A 22,623-nucleotide genomic window follows, 5' to 3' on the forward strand; every position below is an offset into this window, starting at 1 on the left:
TCAATTGATTGACAAAATCTCTGGTACAGCTGAAACATTTTTTTGCTGATGTGAATAAATGACTGATTCACTACATGTGAGTGCCGGGACCTTTTCCTTCTCTGGTATGTGGCCTTTCCACGTGCACCGCTGAAAGAATACAAACAGCTACGGAGTGCCGACTATTTTTCTTTTTTATGGCTCTTTTTTAAAGACTGTTCAGTTAACCAAAAAAAGGCCATTTGCAACATCTGCCATGCCAGCATCAGAGCAGGGTCAGCAAAACTACTAGCCTGACCACCGCCAGCATGCTCAGACATATGACAGCAAAGCACCCGACTAGTTGGACCGAACGCCATGGTCCATAGGTGGTGTCTGAGAGAGACACTACTGCCTGTTCTGCTGTTGTGCGTGCACACCAATCCCCTTCCATGACGCAGGCGAACATGCCTCCCATAATGCACCTGTCATTGCACACTTGCAACCATCACTGTCAGCAACCAAGTCCACATCCTTGTCCCAGCACAGCGTTCAGCTGTCCCTATCCCAGTCCTTGGAACGCAAGTACAAATACGCAGCTACTCACCCACAGGCCACAATATTAAAATGCCACATTTCTCGACTGCTTGCACTGGAAATGTTACCTTTTAGGATCGTGGAGACGGAAGCTTTCTGAAACCTCATGGCGGCTGTCCCTCAGTACTTAATCCCCAGCCGTCACTATTTCTCCCTGTGTGCCGTTCCCACATTACACAAGCCTTTGTCCCAGAACATTACCTGTACCCTCACCAACGCAGTTACTGGGAACGGCCAAATAACCACAAATACGTGGAAAATTGCTTTTGGTGTAAACATTAGAGATGAGCGTTGTTCGACTCGAACTGTTCGCCAATCTCAAATTCGAGCTGTTTTGGGCGGTATTCGAGCCGTTCGGCGAACACGAACGATTTGAGAAAAATTCGGCTGTTCGAGATTATGTTCGATAACTGTTCGTGCACCAAAATCATAACTGGATTTTATCTCAGTAATGATGAAAATTAATGTTAATACGCAGTTTGAGTGTACAGCGGGATTTACAGTGGGGAGGTGCAATCTGTCAGCCTATCAGCAGCGCACACACAGAGCGAAGTGCTTTTTTTCACACAAGCAAGGGCATGTGTCATTGGCAGTGTATGTCACATGTCCTTGCCCGATAAGACCAAGCCATTTTCCCCGTGGCCACCATTTTCTCACTGCTGCAGCTGCGTGTTAGACGGCACCGCTGTTGCTGTGTGCGCTATACCTTGTTAATTTCAAGCCAATTTTTGCACAAATCTACAGATAGCTTGGTAATAGGGAATAGTTGTGATTGCAGTCCTTTTAAGGACTAGGTTACAGCATTTCCTACGACTTTTATCAGGCAGGTCTGTGCTCTTAAATAGATAGGTTGTGGGAGTAACGACTAATTGTAATTGCAGTCCTTTTCAGGACTAGGTTACATCAGTTCCTATCAGTTTTTGCCAGGCAGGTCTGTGCCAGTGCTGTGCAAGTTTTTTTCACAGCATTTGGCTGAATCTAGCAAAGCTAATCCTTTTTGGCCTATTGCAGAGTGTGTTAGTCAGTGGAGTAGCCTATCTGTGTTGCAAGATATACCACCAGTGTATAGAATACCAATTTTTTTACTGTACCTAGTGAAGTAAAATCTTTTGGGCATAGCATCATTCTATTAGTCCATCTATACTGACCTCCATCAGGTTGCAAATTGAATATAATTTTTTTCTGCATCTAGCTCTGAAAAAATATTTGGCCTTCTAGCAGTGTGTGGGACTTGTTCTATTAGTCCATCTATACTGACCTCCATCACGTTGCAAATTCAAGATAATTTTTTGTCTGCATCTAGCTCTGAAAAAATATTTGGCCTTCTAGCAGTGTGTGGGACTTTCTCTATTAGTCCATCTATACTGACCTCCATCAGGTTGCAAATTGAATATAATTTTTTTCTGCATCTAGCTCTGAAAAAATATTTGGGCTTCTAGCAGTGTGTGGGACTTGTTCTATTAGTCCATCTATACTGACCTCCATCAGGTTGCAAACTGAATGTAATTTTTTTCTGCATCTAGCTCTGAAGAAATATTTGGCCTTCTAGCAGTGTGTGGGACTTGTTCTATTAGTCCATCTATACTGACCTCCATCAGGTTGCAAATTAAAAATAATTTTTATCTGCATCTACCTCTGAAAAAATATTTGGGCTTCTAGCTGTGTGTGGGACTTGTTCTATTAGTCCATCTATACTGACCTCCATCAGGTTGCAAACTGAATATAATTTTTTTCTGCATCTTGCTCTGAAAAAATATTTGGCCTTCTAGCAGTGTGTGGGACTTTCTCTATTAGTCCATCTATACTGACCTCCATCAGGTTGCAAATGAAAAATAATTTTTATCTGCATCTAGCTCTGAAAAAATATTTGGCCTTCTAGCAGTGTGTGGGACTTTCTCTATTAGTCCATCTATACTGACCTCCATCAGGTTGCAAATTAAAAATAATTTTTACCTGCATCTACCTCTGAAAAAATATTTGGGCTTCTAGCTGTGTGTGGGACTTGTTCTATTAGTCCATCTATACTGACCTCCATCAGGTTGCAAATTGAATATAATTTTTTTCTGCATCTAACCCAGCCAATAGTTTTGGCCTAATACCACAGTTTGGCCACTCAGCTCTGCTCGGTTCCCATCCATTGTTTTTTTGTGCAAACAACTCCAGAGTTGTGAATTAGTTAATCACCAAAATGAGTGGAAAAAGGCCTGCTGCTGGTGGAAAGGGGAATAGGCGTGTTGGGAAGGGGAAAAAAGGTTGTGTCCGTGGGGTAGGTGTTAAAGCAACAGTAACATCTGCAGAAGAAAGACCATCTTCCAGCCAAACTAAAATGTCTACTTCTTTTAGCGGACAATGTGATAAGATCCCTTTCTTACGGCCACGCCAATCGCTACAAATTCCAGATTAGGCACAAAAACAGCAGGTGCTTCAACGGATATCAAGTGTTCCTTTAAGTGGGCTCTCCTCCACATCAACTTCAACATCACAAATACTCCAGTCCTCAAAGGTGTCACCCCAATCGCACTTGCTTCCTCACAGCTCCCTAATCTCCAGCTGCCCGTCTGAGTATGAGGTAGAACAGATGGTTGAGTCTGCAGAGCTGTTTGCTCATACTATAGCCTGGGAATGAGAGGTCGACTCCAGCGCTTCTGTGAATCCAGACGAGGAAATGATCTGCACTGATGCCCAGAATCTTTATGAGTCGGATCCAGGACCAGACGCAGAAAGTTCTGACCATAATGTAGACCCTCATTCCCAAACTGTAACTCCTGTTGGTGGAGACAATGAGGAAGACGATGATGAGACTCAAATACCTGATTGGAGTGACAACTTTAGTTTTTTGTCAGGGCAGGAACAGGTTGGCTCTGAAGACGACGGGTGTGATAACGCACAGGGTGATGATGATGAGGTTGAAGATCCCACTTACTGTCAACGCACAGTCAGCCAAGAGATGAGGTCAGCAGAGGAGGTGGAGGAGGATACTAGTGACGACGAGGTCAGGTTGCGCCTTCCTGGACAGACTGGAAGCACGTCAACAACTGCATCCTCAAACACAACTCTGCCTCTCACCACAAGTCGTGGTGGCTCTTCAGGTCGCATGGGTGCTAAGCCTTGCATAGCCTGGGCATTTTTTCAGATCGATAAAGATGACCCAACTCGTGTTATCTGTAACATTTGTCAGCAAAAGCTAAGTACAGGCCAAAAAATACATAGTTTGAGTACTTCATGCATGAACCGGCACATGGACATGAAGCATAAGTTGCAGTGGGAAGCTTACTGTGCTACAATGAGGCCTAGCCGGCCGGGCCAACCACCGTCTGCCATATCTTGTGCATCCGCGGCCTCTTCATCCTCTGTGACTGGGGGGACAGCAGTCACACCTGTTTTGGGGTGCAGACCTGCCACCTCTTTACCCGCAACAGCCAGCGTGATTGGCAGGTCATCATTTTTTTGGAGGTGGTAACACCAGCTGGTGTTGAGCGCTGTCCGGCATCGATAGCACCACCTTTGGATCAAGGCAACCTAACATGTCCGCCTGCATCTTCCTCACAGACCGGCAGTTTGCCGGGGACACCCTTATCAACCCCGTCTAAGCACAATAGCCAGCCCTCGGTCCCTCAGATGTGGACAAGTAAAAGACCATTTCCTCCTAGCCATGAGAAAGCTAAGAGGTTGAATTTCACCATCTGCAAGCCCTTGGCTACAGAAATGCTGCCTTTCCGCCTGGTGGACACAGAGGATTTTCGAGACCTTATGTCCGTCGCAGTGCCCCAGTACCAGATGCCCAGTTGGCACTACTTCTCAAAGAAAGGTGTGCCTGCGCTCCACCAGCATGTCGCACACAACATCTTCTGCCTCCTCAACCTCCTCTCGGTCCTCCACCTGCACCCAAAGCCTGTCTGGTCATGCCACAAGCTTTCTAACTGCGCAGAAGGGATCCTGCACACCTCCTTACTATGCTGGCAGTAGGGCTCAACGTTATCAGGCGGTTTTTACTTTGAAATGTCAGGGAAATGTGAGTCACACAGCTGAGGAGTTGTGGTCAGCTCTGGAGAACCAATTTCATGAATGGTTGTCTCCACTGGACCTGAAACCAGGGAAGGCCGTGTGCGACAATGCTGCAAACCTGGGTGCGGCCCTTCGCCGGGGCAATGTCACACACGTGCCTTGTATGGCTCACGTGTTGAACCTGGTTGTCCAGCAATTTTTATCCCACTACCCCGGACTAGATGGCCTTCTGCAGAGGGCCCGGTTGCTGTGTGCTCACTTCCGCCGTTCGCATCCCGCAGCTCAGCGACTTACATCTCTACAGAAGTCGTTGGGCCTGCCACTTCACCGGCTAAAATGCGATGTGCCTACCCGGTTGAATTCAACTCTGCACATGTTGCAGCGACTGTGGCAGCACCGACAAGCCCTGGTGCAATACGTTCTGACGTATAGCCTGGGCCAACGAGATCCAGAGGTGGGCCAAATCACGCTGGAGGAGTGGTCTCAGATCAGGGACCTATGCACCCTTCTGCACAGTTTTGAAATGGCGACGAAGATGTTTAGTGCTGACGATGCCATTATCAGCATGACTATTCCGGTGATTTACATGCTGGAGCACATGTTAAACAGAATTCGGAGTCAGGTGGTGGCACAAGAGGAGGTGGAGGAAGTAGAGGAGGAGGAGTTGTATGCGGAAGGGCTAACATCTGCAAGTTTCAGACAGTCGGCAGCACCAAGGCGGCAGGCATGTGAGGGTGGGGGCGATGGTTTTACCAGGGCGCATGGTAGCAGCCAAACTAGTGAGGAAGGTGCAGGAGCCCAGGAAGAAGTGGAGGACGAACTGATGGAAGACTCATCAGATGAGGGAGACCTTGATCACATTTCTGTTGTGCGAGGTTGGGGGGAGAGGACAGAGGAAGGAAGCATGATTGTTACCTCGCCACCAACACAACAGGGACTTGGTGCTCCTGGATGCGCAACACACATGAGTGCCTTCTTGCTGCACTACCTGCAACATGACCCTCGAATTGTGAGAATTTGAAATAATCCTGACTACTGGGTTGCCACACTGTTAGATCCCCGGTACAAAAGTAAATTTGCAGAAATTATTCCTGCCATAGAAAGGGATGCACGCATGCAGGAGTATCAGCAGAGACTGTTGCAGAATCTTACATGTGCTTTTCCACAAAACACCAGTGGTGCACGTAGTGAATCTCACAGTTCCAACTTGCCAACCGTGGGACCGTCGAGTGTTCAGCACTCAAACCGTAACAGAACCACGGTATCTCCTGGTAACATCAATTTTGCTGAATCATTTCACCACTTTTTTAGCCCATCCTTTGCTAGGCCACAGGAGACAAGAAGTCTGACACATAGTCAACGCCTAGAGACGATGGTACAGGAGTATCTCCAAGTAAACATTGAAGCCATGACTGTGTCACTGGACCCTTGCTGTTTTTGGGCTTCCAATCTGGATAAATGGCCGGAGCTAGCCACTTACGCCTTGGAGATCTTGTCATGCCCCGCAGCCAGCGTTCTGTCTGAACGTGTGTTCAGCGCTGCTGGTGGTGTGCTGACAGATAAGCGCACGCGGCTCTCCACTGTAAGGCAGCGCTAGTCATCATACTGGGGGTAACTCGCTTCGCTGCGTCAATCAATGCACACGTGCAATGTCTTTACGTTTTTCACACAGTGTTGCAGTTTATTATGGCACTTCATATACCGCTGTTCACACACAGTTCATCTTAGTCCGCCACCGGCAGGTTTACACACATAAACAATTCATGAGCCAAGTGGCACACCGGCCCACTTGCTCCAGGGTACAGCTTACGGCAAGGTAATAAAGTAGCAATGTTCATATCACAATGTCCATATAGCACCGGGTATTACCTTTGCCGGGTATAGCTGTCTCAGTCCGTTACTCTGCCACCACTGTGGCTCTGCGGCTTCCCAGGTAGGGGTCTCCAGCCGTCGTTCCGTCTAAGGCTACTGGTATGTCTCCACTCACATCCAGCCTGCGCCTTTCAGGACACTTCCACAAGCCGGCTTTCCCTCAAAGGCCACTGACATCCATGCATCGGAACCAGGCTTGGCCTTTCAGGCTGCCAGGCTTCACTCTCGGCCTCACTAGGCCTCTCACAAACGGTATCACGGTATCCCACACACATGGGGAACAGGCCTCACGCCTCACACCGAACACACCTGTCTCAAATTAAGCAGGTTTATATATGCTGTGCACAGACAGCCACATACTGACAGGACCTTGCTGATGTCACAGTCATGTGATCAGTCAGCTGTGTGTATAGGTCCTGTGTGCTGTCCCAGTCATGTATACAGGGCTTTACTGTGCATGCAGGACCTGGGTGATGTCACAGTCATGTGACCAGTCAGATAAAGGGGAAGGTACATGGTCCGGTAAGCACATCCTGGACCATTTACAGTAATGCTAGCAACCTACTGCATTACACCACTGATAATATAGACAGACTCACGTTCATAAAGATGAACAAATCATGGATCCGAAACGACTTTTCTACACCTGTGTCATCCTGGGGAGAGTAAAAGAATGATGCTCGGTTAAAATCACCTCACCAACCGTTTTAAGCTTTCAAATTACTAATCATGTTTATCTGTATCTTGGCTGGAAAATAATTTGGGCTTTGTAGCAGTGTGCAGCACTGATTCTATTAGGCCATCTATAATAAGCTCCACTAGATTTAAAATTACTAATCATGTTTATCTGTATCTTGGCTGGAAAATAATTTGGGCTTTGTAGCAGTGTGCAGTACTGATTCTATTAGGCCATCTATACTAAACTCCACCAGATTTAAAATTACTAATCATGTTTATCTGTACCTTGGCTGGAAAATAATTTGGGCTTTGTAGCAGTGTGCAGCACTGATTCTATTAGGCCATCTATACTAAGCTCCACCAGATTTAAAATTAATAATAATTTTTAGCTGCATCTAGCCCGGAAAATAATTTTGGGGCTCCGAGATGCGCAAGACACATAAGTGGCTTCTTGCTGCACTACCTGCAACATGACCCTCAAATTGTCAGAATTCGAAGTAATCCTGACTACTGGGTTGCCACACTCTTAGATCCCCCAAACTTTTCGATCAACCTTTTCATTTTAATAAAGACCAAAAAAATGTTCATTTTTGAAATTATAAGCATTAGCAGGTTATTAGAAACTGAAATCAAACAGTTTTCAACTCAAAACTTTATTTTAGGTGATGTTACACTTTCACATAGGACCCCTTGTTCGAAAGGAGCTTCTGAACTCTCTCGTCCATTGAATTTGTCAGGTTTTGGATGGTTTCTGCTTCAATTGTTTTGCATGAGGACAGAATACCCTCCCAGAGCTGTTGCTTAGATGTGAACTGCCTCCCGCCATCATAGACACTCCTTTTGATGATGCTCCAGAGGTTCTGAATGGGGTAGAGTCAGGGGAGCATGGGGATCACACCATAAGTTTGTCCCCTTTTATGCCCATATCAGCCAGAGATGCAGATGTTTTATGTGCAGCATGAGATGGTGCATTATCATGCATAAAAATGATCTTGCTGGGGAATACACGGTTCTTCTTCTTGAACCATGGCAGGAAGTGCTGTTTGAGAAACTCCACATACATTATGGAGTTCATCTTTACCCCTTCAGGGATCCTAAAGGGGCCGACAATCTATCTCCCCATGATTCCAGCCCAAAACATTACTCCACCTCCTCCTTGTTGGCGCTGTAGCCGTGTTTGCGTGGGGTGTCCATCAACCAGCCATCCTCCACTCCATCCATCTGGACCATTGAGCGTTGCATGGCACTCATCCGTGAACAAAACAGTTTTGAAATCAGTCTTCTTGTAATGTTTGGCCCACTGGAGCCGTTTCTGCTTGTGTGAAGTGGATAGAGGAGGTCGACATGATGGCGTATGCACAGCTGCAAACCTCTGAAGGACCCTGCATCTTTTTATTCGGGGGACGTTGGAGGCACCAGCAGCTTCAAAAACTTGTCTGCTGCTATGACAAGGCTTTTTTGCCGCTGCTCTTTTTACCTGACGTAATTGCCTGTAGGAAAGAGTCCTCAATTTGCCCTTATCAGCACGCACACATGTGTACTGTGAATCAGCTACATACTTCTTGATTGCCAAGACACTTCATCCTGATCATCGCACAATGTTGATTGTAGTCATGCCTTGACCTAAACACTCCACAATTTGTTGCTTCTCAGCAGCCGACACATCCTTTTTCTTTCCCATTTTGGCAGAAAATGTAGGCTGCTTAATAATGTGAGACAGCCTTCTTAAGTAGTCTTGCCTTTCATTGGACACACCTGCCAAACTAATTAGCACAGGTGTCTGCAATTGCTTACAGTGATATAAAGAGCCCTGACACACATCACCATCAATGAGTTTAACTGACAAACAAACAAATTCTTCCCTTATCACTCCTAAACACTTTTTGCATAATAATTTGGAACACAGTGTACATGTGCTTTTCCACAAAACACCAGTGGTTCACGTAGTGAATCTTACAGTTCTAACTTGCCAACCGTGGTCTGTATGGAGTTGTTCAATAAGGGGCCCAAAATTAAGATAACATAGATGGGAGAGGTCTCTATGAATAGGAATTCCTAAGTATTTGATACCCTGTGAGGGCCAGGCAAAGGGAAAGTTGGACTGGATGGAATCCTATATGGATTTGGGGTGGGAGACATCGAGGGCCTCAGACTTCGCTGCATTGATTTTAAAATTTGACCATGTAACAAAGTGATCTATTTCAGCCATAACAGCATGGATGGATATATGTGATTGAGTGATATATACTAGGACATCATCAGCAAATAGAGAGCACTTGTACTCGGTGCCTCCCACCTCAATCCACCTAATATTGGGGTTATGGCGAATTGATGAGAGCAGGTGCTCCGTCACTGGGATGTATAAGAGAGGGGACAGAGGACATCCCTGCCTTGTCCCACTGGTGATTGTGAAAGGTGATGAAAATGTTCTGATGCACCCCCTGGGCCTTGGGACACCCGGAGCCGGACCCTTTTTGGTGGATGCTGGTGGTTGTAGTCTCCGTGGCGGCGACCCGGTTCCGTGGCTCAGGGCGGTCAAACCAGTGGCGGAACTATTTATGTGGTTTTGATGTTTAAATGTCCGACTACGCCACCCGTGGATTGCGGTCAGAGTGAACCGCCGCTGCAGGGCAGACCGCTGAGGCTGGTGTTGTGGCAGGAGTATAGCCTCAGGGCAGTGTATGCGGAGGATGGGGGTGATGGTGCAGGGCAGCAGCAGTAACGACACGGAGTCAGTGATGCAGTCCAGGGCCTTTACTCTCAGTTCTTATTATCCAGACCACTTCTGCAGGTAACGGCTGCCCACGTCGTACTGTGCTCACCAGGTGAGGGGCTCAGACAACTACCAGATAACTTTGGAGCGCTTCACAGGACCCCCTTTGTGTGTCCTTTGTCTGGCCTTTCTTACCAACCCTTCTGTCCGGCTGCCTCGGGCCTCCTCTTGGTAAACTTGGCACCAGTTTCCCTGACCCTATGTGGTGCCTTCCTAGCGGGTTTAGCGAGGTGCTGCGCCACATAAAATGTCACAGCCTCCGGTTTCTAGCTGAGGGTCGTTTCCTGTCTCCACTAGTTTCAGGGACCGGTCTCCCCCTTTGGCCTGACCCCTCCACGCAGGTGGATTCGGGCGTGCGGTTTCGACTCGCCCGTCAGCACCCCTGGGATCCCTTTGTTCCTCGTTCCTGGAGCCTTCTCCGCTCCTCTTCCTTCCTTCTCCCTCTTCCAGGCCTGGGCCTCTGTTACTAGGCCCGCCTCCGGAGCAGAGCTCATGCAGAGCCCCTGCTCCCTGTCACTTCTGCTGAGACTTCTCTGCACTGAACTAAGATGGTGCCCACCTTTTATACTCCCTTCTCAATGCACCCAGGAACTGCTTCCTCCCTGCTCCTGCACTACAGGGTTCCCCTTCCTCAGTGTTCCCTCCCCCCACTCCAGCCAGGGACAGGGACTGTCATTCCCATCTCAGGGGCATATTGGTCGCCCTGCCCCACGGCAATGTGGTTTAATGCATGCAGGTGTCGGGTCCTGATCCACACTCCATCCTTACCTGAGAGTGAGATATCACACCTCTGGGTGAGGTTCAATAACTCTGTAGCAACAGAGCCCTCAGGGTGCTACAGTTCCATTAATCTTCAGCCTAGGTGACGTATTGCGATACAGGGCTGTGATTTTGGCTACAAAAGGGTCCCCTAGACCCCTACCCCAAGCTTTTTAAGAGAATCATATATGGCGTGCCAGGAGACTCTATGGAATGCTTTCTCAGCATCCAACGAGAGTATCTAATTACAAATTTTTAACTGCATCTAGCCCAGGAAATACTTTGTGCCTAGTAGCAGTGTCTGCTAGTCAGCGGATTATCCCGGCTGTTAAGCAAGCTACACCACCTGTAGTTTGGACACTTAATTTTTTCAAAGGAAATGCTTCGGGACCACGGGATACTCAGTGAAGAGCATCAGGAGGCTCCCCAAGGCATAGGGGCTGGGACTGGCAATAGGATGCCTTGCGGTGGACAGCCGAGCTCGATCCTTATAAAAGCTTTTTAACTGAGACTTGCCCTCCAATAGATCCTTGTAAATGGATTTAAAGTGTATTCATTCAAATTAGAGAGACAATTTAAATTAAAAAGCTTAGAGCTGCCTCCACCACAGGGGGGCTCGCTCGACCCACCAGTGGACAGGCACCAGTATTGGGAGAGGGGGGCTGGCCGTCAGGGTTCACCACAGCTCTGGCACAAACCCGGCGACACGGAGGTGGCACGGGCAGGAGCGGACTGGCCGTGTCGGCTTCTCACTTTTTGGATTTTAGAAGGGCATGACATGCCTATATCTGTGTCTCCCCCTCCTTTTACTCCTCCACCTCTTTTCTTTTCGCATGACTATATGTACTTGTCACTTTTCCATGTGTTAGTTGTGTCTTCTGAGCAGTTTGTCAGCTTTTGGACACCTTTGAAGGTGTTTTCTATGTGTTTCTATGTGTTTTTGTTTGCCTGCCATTGGTTTTAACGGTGTTCGAAGGTGTTCGACGAACAGTTCGGCGAACACACGGGTGTTCGACGAACCGAACAGAACTCGAACACTACGGGGGTGGCTCAACACTAGTAAACATATACACCCTTTACAATTTAACGATGCTATCACTTGACCCACCCAGCATTATTGGATATGCCTCTTACAGTGTAATCATCCCCATTTCCCTATCCCTTTTGTTTAATTATATGGATCCTTTACTTTATAATCATCCTCATCATTTAACCTGCCTGTTAGAGTAATCACTCACACCCCCGACATTAAAATCATTCCCCATGCCCCCCCCCCCATGTAATTAGATACAACATTTTTGGTAAAATCATGTCCCCAACACCATTCCATTTGGTAAAATGCTAGTGTGCACAGGGACATATGCTACAATTGGTCCATGTGCTGACCATTGCTCACACATATACATGGACTGAAAAAAAAGCATGATTGTGTGTCTGTAGCCTTAGATACGTCACATTTGTTGCAGATTATTGATATAAATTCCACATCAAAAATCTGTAACTAATTTACAGATCAATGGCAGTAAAAAGGGTTTTACAAAACTCCATAAACAATACATGGAAATGAAATTTGCCGATATTTGGGTATGTTGCATACATATTTAAATCTGCAGCATGTTATATTTGTGCTGAAAAAATGTTTTGCTAAATTACAAGGAGTGTCCATAGTGCGCCATTAACCCTACGACCCATACTACAAAACGTATTTAGTAAAATATGTTATCCTGCACAGTGTACAAAAAAAAGGTAAACTGTGGGGTAAACCTAAAGGTTACAAATGCCACTGTATGGCATCCATTTGGGGTATGCCAGGAGGTTTTCCAAATTTATATGCCAAGCTGAGGCCAATAATGTCATATATACATCACCTTATTTACAAATCATACTGCATACCTACCACGTAATAATGCTATCCAATGCACACATATGGACATCTATTTTTTTAGGCACACACATTTATGCACACGTACATTCACTACATATGTGCACCTACTACATCCACATACAGAAGAACACAATCTGTATTCTTATATACTGTATACCCACACGCATGTTTATAAAGGCTTCATACATACACATACTTATGTTCCCCTAAATGCATATTTTACATACTGTACATACATAATGGGCACCTTCTTACTTTTCGAGTCCTGGGGTGTACTGAGGACTCAATTGAGGGGAAGCAACATGGAATAAAGTGAGAAGAAGTGGTGGGAACTCTGGAGAATCAGATGAGTGGAAACAGTTATTTCTATAAAATAATATTTATTTTACAAAATAGTTCACTAGAGAATCGGGGCAATGCATTGGAGATCGGGGCACAGGCTTCATATGAAAGTGCTTAGCGACGCTTATGACACTGGTAATTTCTAAACTCAACAGCATTGCATGATTATACATTATATCCTTTACTTTCTATTTTAACTATGCGAATCGGAAATGAAAGGTCTTGTAAAAATATACTTACATTCAGTAGAGGTTGAAATTTCTTAGCCTCTGAGAAAAGCTCATATATATGAAAGGACCCAGTGGTTATATAATCTGTCACAGCATGAATAGGAGTTTTGTTCACAAAACAAACAACATTACGATCCTGTACTCTGTAATCTTGTGCAGAATATCTCCACCCAATGGACAAAATATATTTCACAAGGAGAAAAAAAGCCATATCCAAATAACAGTAGGAAATTAATATTTACAGAGAAAAGTAGATTCTGAAACATAACATTTAATATGGACTTAGCTAAAAACTATAGTGCAACAGAAATTAACCTAACAGTGACCAGAAAGTATAGAGAAATACATATAGTAGTTGCAGACAGTAATGGATCGTCATTAAAGAAAAACAAGTATCTTTTGAAATTCGACTTTGTCAGGTTCAGTAAATTTATTCTATCCCATTCAATCTCTTTAATACAACTAGAATAGTAGTACAGTGACCTCACCATAGAAAAGGATGGTAACCAGATTGTAACCAACAGTTCATGCCATAACACACCGCACTGACAGACTTTATGTTTTTTAGTATTTAAAACTGATAAAAATATAATCACTTTCAGTCAAATGTCATTAGGTAGGACGATGTGTGCAAAGCTCTAACTCAATCTGACGGCGTCTCTGTCAGAGGTAACATCATCCTGCTGTGACTGAGACATATGATGTGTCATGTATTCCGTAACTCCTTTCACTTTTTCTTCACTAATATGATTGTCAGAGGCAATGCAGTGGTATGTCATATTTTTCCTTTTACACAATCCCATGCTTGTTGCTTTTTCTTTTGCCACATGTTATAATACTACAAATAACTTTTGACAATCTTTTTAATCCCAAAGCAGTTAAGAAACTGGTAGGAAGGAAGGTCATATGCTCTGGGCGCAGTTATCAGGGAGGGAAGAGTTATAGTGGAGGAGTAAAAAAAAAGTCTGCTGTTGCCGTCACCCAACACAATTGCAACAAATCTGAATAGGCTATAAGAGCCATTCAGGGTCATAACTGGAGGAGTAGGTGAGGCATGTGCAACATTATGTCCACATGAAGAAATCTAGATGTGGGGAACAGAGTGCACAAAAGAGGTATACCCCAATGAGGGAGAGTCAATAAGTGTTTGGTTAATACCAACCTGGTGGAGTTGTGACATGCACAGTTGTGACAGGATTCATGATTCAATGTGTTTCACCTTCATACTGGCATCTTTATAAAGTGAAAAAAAAAAATAAGATCACATTGTATGTTTTAGCTTAAGAAAGGCCACGTTGTGAATAAAAAATCCTTATTATCATCAGAGATGAACGAACATGTTCGGAAAACATTTGTTTTTTTCAAATTCAGCACGAACATTGCACATTCTAATTCGTGATCGGACCCCCAAGCATTTTTACCCAAAATCTACAAAATTCGGACAAATTACAGTAAATGATTGCATTTCACTGGTGTATTTTTTAGGACTTTGGCTTGGATAGTGGTGCTGTATGATGAGCAGCGGGATGTGTTTGATGAGAGGAGGGGATGAGGAGAGGTCAGAGTAGTGGCGGACTGTTAACCTTAATTTTTGTTTTTTCTTAACTTAATGTGTGGAGATTCTAGCTTGTGTCATTGGCTGCTGAAGTCACATGCCCCTCCCCATATAATGAGTGGACAAGTTGTTTTAGCGCCATTTGGTCAGTGTAACAGCGCAGAGAGACTGCTCTTGCTGCTACTGGATATTGAGAAAATGAGATAGTTAGCTAGGCGGTTTCTTGTAAGTCAGATAGTTTTGATAGTTAGGATCCTGTGTGGCTGGGACGTTGACCCTTGAGCAGATAAATCATTTTTGCTATTAGTGTGGTCCAGACAGAGACACCAGGCCACATTTCAGCATAGAATTCTGTTGTGCTGATATTGTGCTCCATGCAGGAGTACAAATTTGAAACTCTATTTTTTTCTGTTCCTACCGTGCTACATAAAGCAAGCCACATTTGAGCTTGTAATTCTTTTGCGCTGAGATTCAGCTGTATCCAGGGCTCCAGAGTAGTATTTTTCTTGTCATTAGCTTGCTCCAGCCACACTATCTGAGCAAATACTGATTGGTAATTTATTGACAAAGGTGGGGCCATAGGTTTGTTAAACAGCTGGGTAAAAGATGGGAAGGGTACATCCAACATGAGCTTGAAAAAGCAAGGTCGTGGTGGAAGGGGGAATAGGCTTGGTGTTCAATGTGTACGTGGGGTGGATAGTAATGTTAGTGAAAGCTCTACTGAACCAACACCATCCATCCTATCCAAAGACAACTGACAACTTATGTTACTGGACACGCTACTCCACTCCCTTTCTTTGTCAGTTACACAGAGGTATACCTTGTAGATGAGGGCCAGAAAGAGCATGTGCTCCAGTGGATGGTAAACGCTGCATCAAGTGGCCACTCCTCTTCATCCTTCATCTCAACATCATACACAGTAAAGTCCTCAGAGGTGGCACCCCAATTACCCTTGATTCCCCCTGTGTTACAACTCTCCAACTGCCCAATTGACTATAGGGAACCACAGATGGGCGAGTCTGCAGAACTATTCAGACATTCTATGCTATGGGCATCAAAGGTCTGCTCTAAAGATTCACAGACTCAAGAAGAGGAAAACATCTGCACCATTTTTTTTATGTTGGATCCGGGACAGGACAAAGTAGGGTCTGAGCAGAATCCTGACTCTCGTCACCAGGCCCCCAGGGGTGGAGGTGATCCTGATGAGACTCGGATACCTGAGGTGCACGCAAACTATACTGTTCTCCCAGGGCAGGAAGAAGAGAAGAATGACTCTCAGTGTGAGGAGTGGGAGAACAGAGAGGATGATGATGAGGTTGTAGATCCCACTTGGTGTGAACCCAGAGGCATGCAGTTGAGTAGCTCAGCAGAGGATGAGAAGGAAGATGAGGAGGTTACCTTGTGTCCTATCACACAGACACGGAGTGATGCAACCATGATGAGCACTACATCCTCAGGCAGAGCTGCGGCTATGGCCAGCAGCGGTCGCTGGTCTGCAACTGGTAGGGGTGGCAGGGTTTACCTAGCCTAGGCCTTTTTTGAGAACGCAAAGGATGACCCAACTCACATTATCTGCCAACTTTGAAAAAAATGACTCAGTAGAGGAAAAATTGCAATAATTTGACTACTACGTGCATGTAAAAAAAAATTGCTTAGTCTGCGATTCTCAATGCAATAAAATTCAGTCTAGTGGGCCTCATCAACCATCGGCTGACCAATCAACCGCATCTGCAGCTTCTTCCTCCTCTGTCACCGTGCCCAGTTTTCTCACATAGGTCTCCAGCCACAGAACCTCCACTTGTTTATCCGCTCTAGTCAGAGTGACTTATAGCCCATCAGCTGTAATGCAAGTTGACATGCCTGCTGTTTTAGTTTCACTGAGCACAACACATCTTTCTCAATCCACCGTAACATCTCTGCCTGCACCTCACTCACTGTCTAGCAGTTTGTTGTGTTCACCCTACTCCAGCCTCTCTCAGCACTGCAGCCAGCCCTCGGTCCCAGAGTTGTGGTCACATAAAAGATTGTTTTATCCTACACATGACAAAGGTAGGAGGTTGAACTCCACAATCTCCAGTCTGTTAGTCACAAAAATGCTGCCTTTCCATCTAGTGGATAGAGACATTTTCCGAAAGCTGATGGCCGTCGCAGTCCCCTAGTTCCAGTTGCCCAGTCGCCATTACTTCTCTAAGCAAGTTGTGCCTGCGCTACACTAGCATGTCGCAGACAACAACCGTTCCTTGACTAAATCTTTGTTTGCCAGTGTGCATTTCACGACAGATACCTGGATAAGTATGGCCAGGGGCATTACATCTTGCTGATTAGGCACTGGGTGACTCTGGAGGCTGTGGGGGCAGTTGGGGAAGGGGCTGCTCCTCAGGTCTTGGAATCCCCAAGGCTTGCGGGACAAACCTCTGTATGTAACAGGTACTACACTGCTTCTGCCTCCTCCATCTCCTCTTGGGACTCCACCTGCACCCTCAAACATTGCCTTAATGAGACACACGTTCACACAATGCAGAGAGAATCCCTCCAACCTCCATACTGTGCAAATTCTCCCCCACTATCCCAACCTGGATGTGCTGCTGCAGAAAGCATGGTCGCAGCTTGCTCACTTTCACCGTTCGCACCCTGCAGGTCATTGGCTTGCATTGATACAGAGGTCTTTGGCCATGCTGGTTAACTGGTTGATATGCGATGTGCCAACACAGCGGAATTCCACTCTACACTTGTTGTAGCAATTGTGGCAGCAGCAAGGAGTTCAGATGCAGAATCTCATGTCATATAGCCTTGGCTAACGCAGAACGGATATGGTGCAAATCATGTTTGCGGAGTGGGCACAGATGAAGTACCTCTGCACCTTTTTTGCACAGTTTCAAAATGGCTACTAAGATGGTTAGCGCTGACTATGCCGTCATCAGCATCACTATTCTGGTCATCTACATGCTGGAGCACACATTGAATGGTCTGGGGGAGGAGGTGATGGTCCCAGAGGAAGAGGAAGCAGGGATGATTTGGAAGGGATAACAATGTCTCTAAGTTGCAGACTGTTGCTATACTGGCGCATGCCAAGGGAGGGTGAATAACAATGATTGAGGCTGACTGAGGAACAAATAGAAGAGGAAGAGGTGATGAGCAAGCAACAGTCAGGAGATGAATAGTATAATAATCCCCTCTCTGTTGTCCGTGGTTGGCAGGAGGAAACGAAGGAAGCAAGCATCATTGTTACCCAGCCACCAACACACCATGGGCTTGAACCTCATGGGAGAATCCAATAAATGAGCACGTTCTTGCTGCACTAGCTGCAACATGATACCTGTATTGTTAGGATTAGTGATGAGTAAGCATGCTTGCTACTGCTCGGTCCTCGCCCGAGCATCTCACTGCTCGGCGGGAGCTCGGGTCCCTTCTCTGCATGTTTGGCGCTCTTGAGAGCGCCAATCAACATGAAAGGATTGTCTGCCACACACTGTAATGCCGCAAGCCATGTTGGTTGTGGCATTACAATAATTGGCTGGCCGCATTGCGTCATCAGGTCTATATCAGACTCATCACAGTCTACTCCACAATCAGGCAGTGTAGGGAGAGGTGCTGCTTAACTAGAGAGAGATTTGGTTGTTTATTAGTTAGTGTAGGTATTCTACAAATTCTCTACATATCCATCTCAACTAACAGTCCTGCTGAGGACTAATCCAGCTGCAAAGATATCAGTGCTAGGCAGGCAGGCTGCAGTGAAAATAGCATGAGGGTCCATTCCAGTTCTGTCTGCTGGTGCTTTTATAGATATTTGTAGAAATAGGCCCAGGTATCAGGGGCCAGGAATAATTTTATTTTGGATCTTAATCCTGATTATTTGCTTAAAAAGCAATCCAAAGAACACAATTTTTCTATGCCATTTGCTTGTTGGCACTGCAGAATACAGTGAGATACCTTCCATATTACAGCGCTAAATATCCAGCTATTTAAAACTGTGGTTTGTTCGTCACACGGATAACATATAATTGCACAGAAAATATTGCAATTTCTGGCCTCCATTGAAATTTTGTTTCAGTGTGTCAGCGAACTTATTGACACGAGGTTGGCGCAGTTAAAAATAGTTACCTACAGGCCAGCTATTTAAAATGGTGGTTTGTCCGTCACACGGATCACACATAATTGCGCTGAAAATATTGACATTTCTGGCCTATATTGAAATTTTGTTGCAGTGTGTCAGCGAACTTATTGACACAAGGTCGGCACTGTTAAAAATAGTTACCTACAGGCCAGCTATTTAAATCTGTGGTTTATTCGTCACACAGATCACATATAACTGCGCTGAAAATTCAGCCATTTCTAGCCTCCATGGAAATTTTGTTTTAGTGTGACAATGAAGTTATTGACACGAGGTTGCTGTTAAAAAAAAGTTACCTACAGGCCAGCCATTAAAAATTTGTTTCAGTGTGTCAGTGAAGCTATTGACATCAGTTTGCTGTTCAAAATAGTTACCTACAGACAAGGTATTTAATACTGCGTTTTCTCCGTCACGCAGATCACATACACGTTTTTAGAAAATACTGCCATTTCTGGCCTCCATTAAAGATATGCTTCAGTGTGTCAGTGAAACTATTGACACCAGTTTGCTGTTCAAAAGAGTTACCTACAGGCCAGGTATTTAAAACTGTGTTTTCTCCGTCACACAGATCACAAATACATTTTCAGAAAATACTGCCATTTCTGGCCTCATTTAAAAATTAGTTTTAGTGTGTCAGTGAAGCTATAGACACAAGTTTACAGTTCAAAATAGTTACCTACAGGCTAGCTATTTAAAACTGTGGTTTGTCAGTCACACGGATCACATAAAAATTCACTTGAAATTCAGCCATTTGTAGTGAGCGTCGAAGATATTGTCCTCCATTTAAAATGGGCTAGGCGCGTGACAAAGGATGGGGAACAGGACGTGATGGTGATGATGCATGCAGAGTCCAAGGCCGTGGGCAAGCTGAAATTGTGCCACAACAAACACCCACATTTTCTCGCTCGACCTTCCTGTCCTAATTAATAGGGGACTGCAGAACACCACTATTGAACACAAAGTAGTGTGAAAAGGTTATTGATTGGATAGCAGATGCTTCCAGTCACTTAGCCACCACCACCATCTTGTCTTCCACACGGTAAAGTTTCAGTAGCCGTGAGTCTGGACAGCATATTCCATCCTCCTTCCTCCCACCATGCTGAGTGCCAGGACACAACTGATCCCACACTTGGACACTCTGAAGAGCTGTTCACTTTTCCATTTATAGATTCGGGTCTCTTGCCCGGTCAACTTGAAGTGGGGGAAGAGGAGATCGCATGTAGCGATGCTCAAATATTTGAGCAGCCACGTTAATACGAAGGCGATGGTGGGAAAGTGTCACAAGAGTTAGACGATGATAAGACACAATAGCCAGAGAGTCAGGAGGAGGACAAGGGTGCGGAAGTGGAAGATGAGGTGGTGGATTATATAGTAACTGACCCAACCTGGCAGGAGGACATGCAGAGCGAGGACAGCAGCACACAGGGGGAGGGAGGCAGAGCACCCCAACAGGCAGGAAGCAGTGTGGTGGCTGCAGAAAGAAGGCGGGCAACTGTTCCCCGTAACACCAACACGATGGAAGTTGCCAGTGCAACTGTTAGGTCTTCCCGAGTCTGGTTGTTTTTTAAAGACTCTGCCATTAACCCCAAAATGGCCATTTGCACCACCTGCCAGGTCAGCATCAGCAGGGTTAGAAATACTACCAGTTTGAACACCACCAGCATGATCAGGCACATGGCAGCAAAGCACCCGACTTTGTGGGCCGAACCCCAGTGTCCAGGAACAGTGTCTGCGGGTGACACCACTGCTTCTTCCACTGTTATGCATGCAAACCAATCCCCTGTCCATAGTGCATGCGAAGATGCCTCCTACCCTGCACCTATCATTGCACACTCTGAACTGGCACAATCAGCAAGCAACTCCTTTTCCCAGCGCAGCGTTCAGTTGTCCATACCCCAGTCTTTGGAACGCAAACGCAAATACGTATCCAATGCCCCACAGACGCATTACCAAATTCCCACATTTTGCGACTGCTTATGCTTGAAATGTTGCCTTTTAGGCTCGTGGAGATGGAAGCTTTCCGCAACCTGATGGCGGTGGCTGTTCCTCGGTACTTGGTCCCCAGCTGCCACTATTTCTCCCGGTGTGCCATCACCGTATTACACCAGCACGTGTCCCACAAAATTAGCTGTGTCCTCAACAATTCAGCCCACCTAACCACGGACACATGGACAAGTGCTTGTGGGCAGGGACGGTACATCTTGCTGACGGCACACTGGGTTAGTGGAAGCCGGGATCCAGTCAGACCTTGGGACGGAACACAACGCCGAGGATTGTGGGCCCCAGGTCAATCAGGGTTGCCCCCACAGTGAACAGCTCCTGCACCTCTTCCTCCTCAGCCTTCTCCTCCTCTTCAGACTCCATCTCCGAAATGACCACATCAGTCACCACCTGGAAGCACTGCAGCATTGCCTCATCCAAGCAGCAATAGGCTGTTCTGAAGCTAATATGCTTAGGTGACAAACTGCACAATGCTGAAGAGTTGTTGACAGCTCTGAAAGAGCAGGCAGAACTGAGGCTGACAGTGGTGAACTTACAGTCAGGCATGGTCGTGTGTGACAATGGCTGGATCCTAGTGGCAGCTCTGAGGCGAGGTGTACCATGTACCATGCCTGGCCCATGTGCTTAACCTCGCGGTTCAGCGGTTTCTCAAAACCTACCCGGAACTGTCGAATCTGCTTGTCAAAGTACGCCACGTGTGTGCCCATTTTGGAAAGTCAGCTACAGCTTCCGCCGCCCTTGCCGTGCTTCAGCAGCGTTTGCAGCTTCTCGCTCACAGACTTGTGTGTGATGTTCCCACGCATTGGAGCTCTACACTGCAGATGTTGGGAAAGATTTGTGAGCAGAAAACGGCAGTTGTTGACTACGAGCATCAAAAAGGCTGTCGGTATTCAGTTCAAAATACACACATAAGACCTCAAGAGTGGACATGGATGTCAGACATACGTACCATCCTCCAAAACTTTGAGGACTTCACAAAGATGGTGAGCAGTGATGACACCATAATTAGCGTCACCATTCCGCTTCTGTGTCTTCTGAAATGCTTTCTGCTCACAATCAAAGAGGATGCATTGCAGGCGGAGCATGATGAGATGGAGCAAGGACCCATACAGGGTGATTACACACAGCCCAGCCTCATCTCATCTCAATGTGGATTGGGTGACAACGAGGATGAGGAGGAAGAACAGGAGCTAGTTTCATCCCTCTGTTCAGTGTGGATGGCCTGAGGACAGGGAGGAGGAGGAGGAGGAGAGCATGGTCTGTCATCCTCTTGGTGAGGACACGGAAGTCTTGCCTGTTAGCAGTCTGGCACGCCTGGCTGAGTTTATGTTAGGAGACAGAATAAGGAAAAAAAAACAGAAGAAGATATAACTTTTAATAGATACTTTAAAAGACCAACTAATGGTCACATAATGGACAAAAATCCCAAAAATGTTTGTGCACAAGAGGGTATTGATAAAGAGTATATTCAAATAATGTCACTCAGGCTGGCCCTAGGTAACCATGTTACAACTGGGACCCAGCCTAACAGCGGACGTTTATCACCTTAGCGAGACGATTTGGTGTCCCCGCTTCACGTCGGCTGTCCCTTACTTGTCCTATTAGGCCCTTGCACCAAACATACATTACCATGAATTAACATAGAAATATTTTCTTTATCCTATGCATTGGTACCGCCCAGATCAAAGATAACTTGTCTATATGCATATAATTGATGCTGCATATACTCAAAATTCTGCATATAATCTGGTCTTTGTCAATAAGGAGAACATGAGGAGAAAATAAATAATCTCAGCAAAGAAAAAGACACACTCCAAAATACTTAAAGGAGAAAAAAAAAAGAACTTATCTGAAGTA

At 45.7% G+C, this 22,623-nt stretch overlaps 1 protein-coding gene across 3 annotated transcripts in view; it reads right to left on the minus strand.

Moving 5' to 3' along the window:
* Nucleotides 1-13,265, minus strand: part of LOC141172263 (sulfotransferase 2B1-like) — a 322,371-nt gene extending 309,106 nt beyond the window's left edge. Inside the window, exons 1-2 of one of the 3 annotated variants that reach the window (XM_073656267.1) lie at nucleotides 13,110-13,217; nucleotides 7,032-7,088 (exon numbers count right to left, since the gene is read on the minus strand). The gene's annotated coding sequence lies outside the window, so the exon portion shown is untranslated. Of the gene's footprint in view, nucleotides 1-7,031; nucleotides 7,089-13,109 lie in introns of all 3 variants that reach the window. The other 2 variants (XM_073656266.1, XM_073656269.1) reach the window with 2 other exon arrangements.
* Nucleotides 13,266-22,623: the final 9,358 nt, after the last annotated feature.

This window comes from Phyllobates terribilis, unplaced genomic scaffold, assembly GCF_046119375.1.
Source record: "Phyllobates terribilis strain yellow unplaced genomic scaffold, ASM4611937v1 Scaffold_12__6_contigs__length_324123572, whole genome shotgun sequence".
NCBI classification, from domain to species: domain Eukaryota; kingdom Metazoa; phylum Chordata; class Amphibia; order Anura; family Dendrobatidae; genus Phyllobates; species Phyllobates terribilis.